We start from the raw sequence: 6,844 nt of genomic DNA, 5'->3' as shown, positions 1-6,844 counted from the left end.
GAAAATCCAATATATTTCTGTGTTTTACATCGAAATGTGTTACAAATCCTTTTTTATTCTTTACAGTCACAAAACAATTCAGCAGAAGTGTGTGAAAATCAGTTAAAAATGTTTTCTTGACCTATAATACTCTATCAGCTATACAATACCTTTTTGTTATACTGACCCATCCTTCATGCTATTTTTGGTATTACAGGTTTTAATATACTAAATCTTTCATAAAATAATTAAAATTAAAATAACTTAAGTATTAGTAAAATAAGGTGTAATGACACTGCTAACAATGTTTTGTCTAAGGCTACTTATTCCTTTTATATTTTAGGGTTAGGGTTAGGGTGTGTTGTAGATAAGTCAGTCAGTTAGATCATTGTCCCAATATGCTACAGTTGCAGGATTCAATCCCCAGTCAGGGCACATAGAAGAATCAACCAGTGAACACATAAATAAGTGGAACAGCAAATCAATGTTCCTGTCTGTCTGTCTGTCTCTCTCTTTCTCTCTCTCTCTCTCTCTCTCAAAACTAATAAAAAATATATAGCTTTCCAATGTACAATTCTATGACACACCAGCTGTATATTGCATTGTGTACTCACCACCCAAAGTCAAATCTCCTTCTGTCATCATACACTCAACCCCCTCTACCCTTCAGTACCCCATATTCCCCTGTCCTTCTGTGTCTATGAGTTTTTGTTTGTCTGTTTTTTCATTTGTTGCTTTCAGTTTTATATCTCACACATAAATCAAATCATACACTTCTTACTTTTTCTAACATTTCACTTAACATAATATTCTCAATGTCCACCCATGCCGTTGCAGATGGCAGTATTTCATTTTTTCTTATGGTTGGGTAATATTCGGTTGTATATATACCACATCCTCTTTATCCAATCATCTATTGAGGAACACTTTAGGTGTTTCCATGGGTTGGCCACCATGAATAATACTGCAATGAATATAGAGGTACATATATCTTTGCAAGTAAATGTTTTCAAAAATTTTGAGTAGATACTCAACTTCACCAGCTATTAAGGAAAGTACAAATCAAAATTACAATGAGACACCACTTCATACCTGTTACAAAGGCTATTATGTAGACAAATAATAAGTGTTGGAGAGGTTGTGGAGAGAAAGGAATCCTCATTCACTGCTAGTCAGAATTTATTTATTTACTTATTTATCTATTTTATTATTTTTTAAAGGTCCCAGCAGTGGCAACTATATATATTTGGAGGTCTGGTGACCAGGTGGCAAGAAGAACTATTACAAAGTTTAGAAGACACAACACAACCTCATGGGGCAAGAGAACATGAGGAGAGAACTGGTGACTGGACAGGTACAGTACCAAACAGAACACCTGGGTCAGTGCTAAAAGGGACCTGCACTCAAGTCTAATATAGATCCCATCCGGGCAACCTCACTGAGGTCTAAACAAGTTCCTCAGAACCAGCGTCTGCAGTGTACATGAAGGTCGGAGCCAGGATAGTCCTGAGGGGGTGGCCTTCCCAAAGGATACTGTACTTGCCAATCACAAGAGCAACAGAAATGACATACAGATCCCTAGGGTATGGATTCCTACTGATGGGGTTCACTAGCTCAGTTACAGGTCACTTTAAGTGCCCTTGGGAGGGGTCCATTTCAAACAGCTGGGATCCATGGTTTTGTTGGAGTTGGATCTCCTGGCCTCTTTGGCTTTCCACTCATCAATCAGGTCCTGTCTCTTTAAAACTAAGTGTTTTCCTTTCCAATATTTGAACATCTGAAGGGCTTGCAGAGTGCTGGCAATGTCCACAGGATTCACAGCTGTCTCCTGGCTAATTGCTTTGATAGAAATCTTCTGCCTTGGAAATTATGCAGGTAACGAAGAAGCACTTCTTTCCAGTAACTGCGGTAGCTTATGAGCCCCAGGTTTCAGAGTGGCCGTTCCAGGGAGCCAACTTTTTCTTCCACTTTGGAAAAGTAAATAACTAAAATCAATGAGCATCTTACCATAGCCCTGTCTCATGTACTGAGGCATGATAAGGATACAGGACACATTATATTTGAGGAATGAATTCTTCTCCTAGGAAAAATAGCCAGTCAGGTGACAGCCAGCATTGTCTGCTTCTGTCATAACATAGAACAGAAAGGGCTTCACATCATAATATAATGTCTTGTGGTCCAGAAAAAGCTTGGACAGCAGGCACAGGTTTTGGCAGTCGTCGTCGTCGGCAGCCGTCCGTCTCGAGAGACGATGGCGTAGCTTCTTGAGAGTCTATCTGCACCGCCGAGAATGGCTGTGCAGTCCGACTCGGGAGTGACAATCCCTGCCACACTTGTTACAGGTGAAGGCAGATGGCCGTTGTTGCTGCTGTTGACGCTGCTTCCGCCTCGATCTTTTCTGGACCGCCTCCTTGTTGCGCGCAGCCTCTGCACGTGATGTACCTTGCCTGACCGCGAGCCTCCAGGCTAGGCGGTCGTCTGCTTGAACTTCCCATGTGTTGAGATTGATGGAGCATTGTGTCATGTCCTTTTTGCAGGTGTCTTTGAACCGCAGTTTTGGGCGCCCTGTCATCCTCTTGCCTTCTGCTAGCTCGCCGTAGAGGAGGTCTTTGGGGATACGGCCTGCATCCATTCTTTTGACATGGCCGAGCCACCTGAGGCGTCTCTCGCTAAGAACTGCATGCAAACTGCTCATATTGGCTCGCTTCAGCACCTCGGTGTTGGGGACCTTATCCTGCCAGGCGACATGCAGGACGCGTCGCAGGCACCTCATGTGGAAGCTGTTGAGTTTCCTTTCGTGCCTTGCGTAGGTGGTCCACGTCTCGCTGCCATAGAGGAGAGTGCTGAGTACGCAGGCTTGGTAGATGCGCAGTCTGGTTTTCTCAGTGAGGCTGGAATTGTTCCACGCTCGCCGGTTCAGTCTGGCCATAACTGTGGCTGCCCTGGCGATTCTCCGGTTGACCTCCAAGTCGACTGACAGAGAGCTCGAGATGGTGGACCCGAGGTAAGTGAAGTCGTTGACAACCTCCAGGGTGTACCCGTCGATGGTGATGCATGGGGGAGTCCCCATGCCTTGAGCCATAACATTCGTCTTCGTCAGGCTGATGGCTAGTCCAAACCCCTTGCATGCATGGGAAAGGCAAGTGACTAGCTGCTGGAGTCCCTCTTCGGAGTGTGATGTCAAAGCTGCGTCGTCGGCGAAGAGCATCTCACAGATGAGCACCTCTTTGACTTTGGTCTTGGCTCGTAGACGGGCCAGGTTGTAGAGCTTGCCATCGGATCTGGTGTGAATGAAGAAACCCTCGCTGCAGTCCTTAAAGGCGTATTGGAGGAGCATGGAGAAGAAGATTCCAAACAGCGTAGGCGCGAGGACGCAGCCCTGCTTTACTCCGCTGCTGACTGGGAAGGTCTCAGAGGTTGCGCCGTTGTAGGACACTGTGCTGTGCATGTTGTCGTGAAAGGACATGACCACAGCAAGCAGATGTGGTGGACAGCCAATCTTCCGTAGCAAGCTGAAGAGACCGCTTCGACTGACCAGATCAAACGCCTTCGTAAGGTCGATAAAGGCGAGGTAGAGTGGTTTATGCTGCTCGTGACACTTCTCCTGCAGCTGGCGTAGGGAGAAGATCATGTCCACTGTTGAACGGCCAGCTCAGAAGCCACACTGGGACTCTGGGTAGACGCGGGAAGCAAGGGTCTGCAGGCGGGCAAGAGCGACCCGGGCGAATACTTTGCCGATGACGCTGAGGAGAGAGATGCCCCGGTAGTTGTGGCAGTCGCTGCGGTCTCCTTTGTTCTTGTACATGGTGATAATGTTGGCGTCTCTCATATCCTGGGGGATGTAACCCTCCTTCCAGCAGAGACAGAGTAGATGGTGGAGCGGCTGTAGCAGGACTGGTTTCCCGCTCTTTAGGATTTCTGGAGGGATTCCGTCGCTTCCTGGTGCTTTCCCGCAAGCGAGGCGGTCGATGGCTTTGCCGAGCTCTGCCGCAGTAGGTGGGGTGTCTAGCTCCTCCATGACTGGTAGGTCTGGGATGGCGTTAAGAGCAGTGTCTGTTATGGTGTTCTTCGTTGCGTACAGCTCGAGGTAGTGCTCGGTCCACCGCCGCATTTGCTGTTCCTGGTCAGTGATGACCTCACCTGTCTTGGACTTAAGGGGGGCGATCTTGGAGGGGATTGGGCCTGTTGCCTTCTTGATACCCTCATACATTCCTCGTGCGTTGCCTATATCGGCGGCTTCCTGAATGCTTCTGCACAGGTTTAGCCAATAGGTGTTGGCACAGTGGCGGGCGGTCTTCTGGACTTTGTTCCTGGCAGCCCGTAGAGCTTGAAGTGTACTGGGAGTGGGCGTGGCCTTGTAAGCCAGTAGGGCCTTCCTCTTAGCCTCGATCACGGGTTCCATTTCTTCCCAGTGAGCCTTGTACCAGTCAGCGTTCTTCCGCTCTTTCTTCCCGTAAGCAATAATGGCGGAGTTGTATATGGCGTCGCGGAGACGTGGCCAATTGGATTCGATAATGTCATCTGCCGCCACTCCCTCGCCGAGTGCATCTTCCATCTTGTTGATGAATTGCTGGGTCTTAACTGGGTTGCTGGCACAACTGGTGTTGATGCGTGGGCGACCCTTCATCTTGGAGTGGTGCAACCTCTTCGGCATTATGCGCACCTTGCTTACCACGAGGGCATGGTCCGTGTCGCAGTCTGCACTGTGGTAGCTGCGGGTGAGGAGGGTGCTGCCAATATCCGTTCTTCTGGTGATGACGAGGTCAAGCTGGTGCCAATGGCGGAAGCGGGGGTGCCTCCATGACACCTGGTGGATCTCTTTGCACTTGAAGAATGTGTTTGTCACGCACAGGCCGTGGTGAAACGAAAGCTCAAGCAGTCGCTGACCATTCTCATTGATCTTTCCTCTCCCAAAGTTTCCAAGGCAGGTGGGCCAGGCCATGTGGTCGGCTCCTCCTCTTGCGTTGAAGTCTCCAAGGAGATAGAGAGCGTTACTTCTGGGGATCTTGGATAACGCTTCGTCCAGTGCATGGTAGAACTGTTCTTTCTCTTCGATGGTGGCGCAGAGGGTTGGGGCGTACGCGCTAAGAATGCTGACTGGGCCGAAAGTTGTTGACAATCGGAGGGTAAGTAATCTCTCTGTGCCTCCTGTGGGTGGCTCTATGGAGTTAACAAGCGTGTTCTTCACAGCAAACCCAACACCGTGCTGTCTTGGTTGGTCCGGAGACTTCCCTTGCCAGTAGAAGGTGTAGTTGGTTTCTCTGATAGTTCCGTTGTCGGCCAACCGGGTCTCCTGTAGAGCCGCAATGTCGATGTTTAGTCGTGCCAGTTCCCTATCGATGACAGCGGTTTTCCTGGCACCCTTGATCCACGGAAGATCTGCAGTAAGTCCGGGGCACATGGTCCTGATGTTCCAGCTAGCGAGGCGAAGAGCCGGAGGCTTCTTTCTTGTTGTTTGCTTGGAATTAACTGGTGCGGGTGTTTTGTGGCCCACTTTTCGAGAGGCGCCTCTCTGATCCCCACGCACCTAGTGGGGCAGGCGAGCCATGGTGAGATGGCACCTAATTGGCTGGGGCTGCCCAGCTTGAGGCGGGCGGTAGCTGTCCAGTGAGGTGCGATGACCTCTCCCACCGTCAGAGGAGACCCCTGGCGCTCGTTTCCTTCGCCAATCGGATGAGCTTATAACCGGTATCTGTCTCCTCCCGTGTTGAGTCAACATCTTGCGATGACGCTGGAGTGTCCTCTCCAGTGAAACTGAAGCTACAGAGCCTGGGCAGGGTGATATGGAGGGTCTGCTGTTGCCCATGCAGCAGACCCCCCCTCTCTTCGCAGCTGAAGGGTCCAAGGGAAAGACAAAGTCAATACAGCTTGGCTTCAGGTGCGCCGCAGGAGTTGCCGGTGTTGACTACAACGTCAAACCGCCTTAGGGACTCCGGCTCCGGATTTTCTGTCGGGGTTTACTCCCTTAGCCTTTCCCCTGAAGAGGTATGCCGCAAGGCAGCGGAGGTTTTTTGGAGTCAGAGTTTTCCTTCTCTGATTTTAGAGATGTCCTTCCTCTTTCCTCCTTTACAGGAGTAGAGATGGCCCAGTAGATCTTGTTTTTCTTGCCCTCCACTTCAAACACGGATATTGAACCTTTGCGGTAGATCTCATCACCGGGTGGGTGTTTCCACACACACTTAACTATGTGTTGGTAAAGTATCATTTGGCTCTTCATGTATTTTAAACAGAATTCACACATATAGAGACATTCCAGTCATGCATATTCTTCAGGATACAGAGAATGATACCAAGTATCAGGCTCATAGCAACCAAAAGCAATTGTTTTAATCATGTTGCTCCCCTCTGTGATTTGGCCTTGCAGCCTTAACTTCTCCAAATCCTCTAAAGCCCGGACTTCTGCTCTTCAGAAAAGATCCAAGTCATACTCGCTAGTCAGGTTTTCCAAAAGAGATTCCCGAGTATTCCCATAGGTCTGCCTGTGTCCCATGGCAATCACTACAAGCATCCTTTCACAGGAACTCTAGTCAGAATTTAAACTGGTACAGCCACTATGGAAAACAGTATGGAAGCTTCTCAAAAAGCTAAGGACATAGTTACCATATGACCCAGCATCCACCTTTTGACCAGAGGTCACTCTTGCCTGACAGCCGACAATCAATGATTGCGTGTGGATTGGGCACCTGGACCTGGTGGTTTCTGCCTGACACTATACTCCTCTGTCAGGTGTCTTTGATTTAGAGTTCACTGTTGGTTTGACCAATGTTTTCTCACATCTGCATCATAGTCTGAGGCTACCCTGTCCAATCCTTCTCCACCCTCTTTTCTATCGCAGGTGTCAAATCTGTTTCTGCTCCTTTTATTC

The 6,844-nt window shown here is 48.8% G+C and overlaps 1 pseudogene; it reads right to left on the bottom strand.

Moving 5' to 3' along the window:
- Positions 1 to 1,609: 1,609 nt before the first annotated feature.
- Positions 1,610 to 6,469, bottom strand: LOC150019382 (histone acetyltransferase KAT7-like; annotated as a pseudogene).
- Positions 6,470 to 6,844: the final 375 nt, after the last annotated feature.

The sequence above is a fragment of the Furipterus horrens genome, unplaced genomic scaffold, assembly GCF_987537825.1.
Source record: "Furipterus horrens unplaced genomic scaffold, mFurHor1.1.pri manual_scaffold_2, whole genome shotgun sequence".
Classification (NCBI taxonomy): Eukaryota; Metazoa; Chordata; class Mammalia; order Chiroptera; family Furipteridae; genus Furipterus; species Furipterus horrens.
The sequence above is the reverse complement of the archived record's forward strand: the minus strand, read 5'-3'. Positions and strand labels throughout refer to the sequence as shown.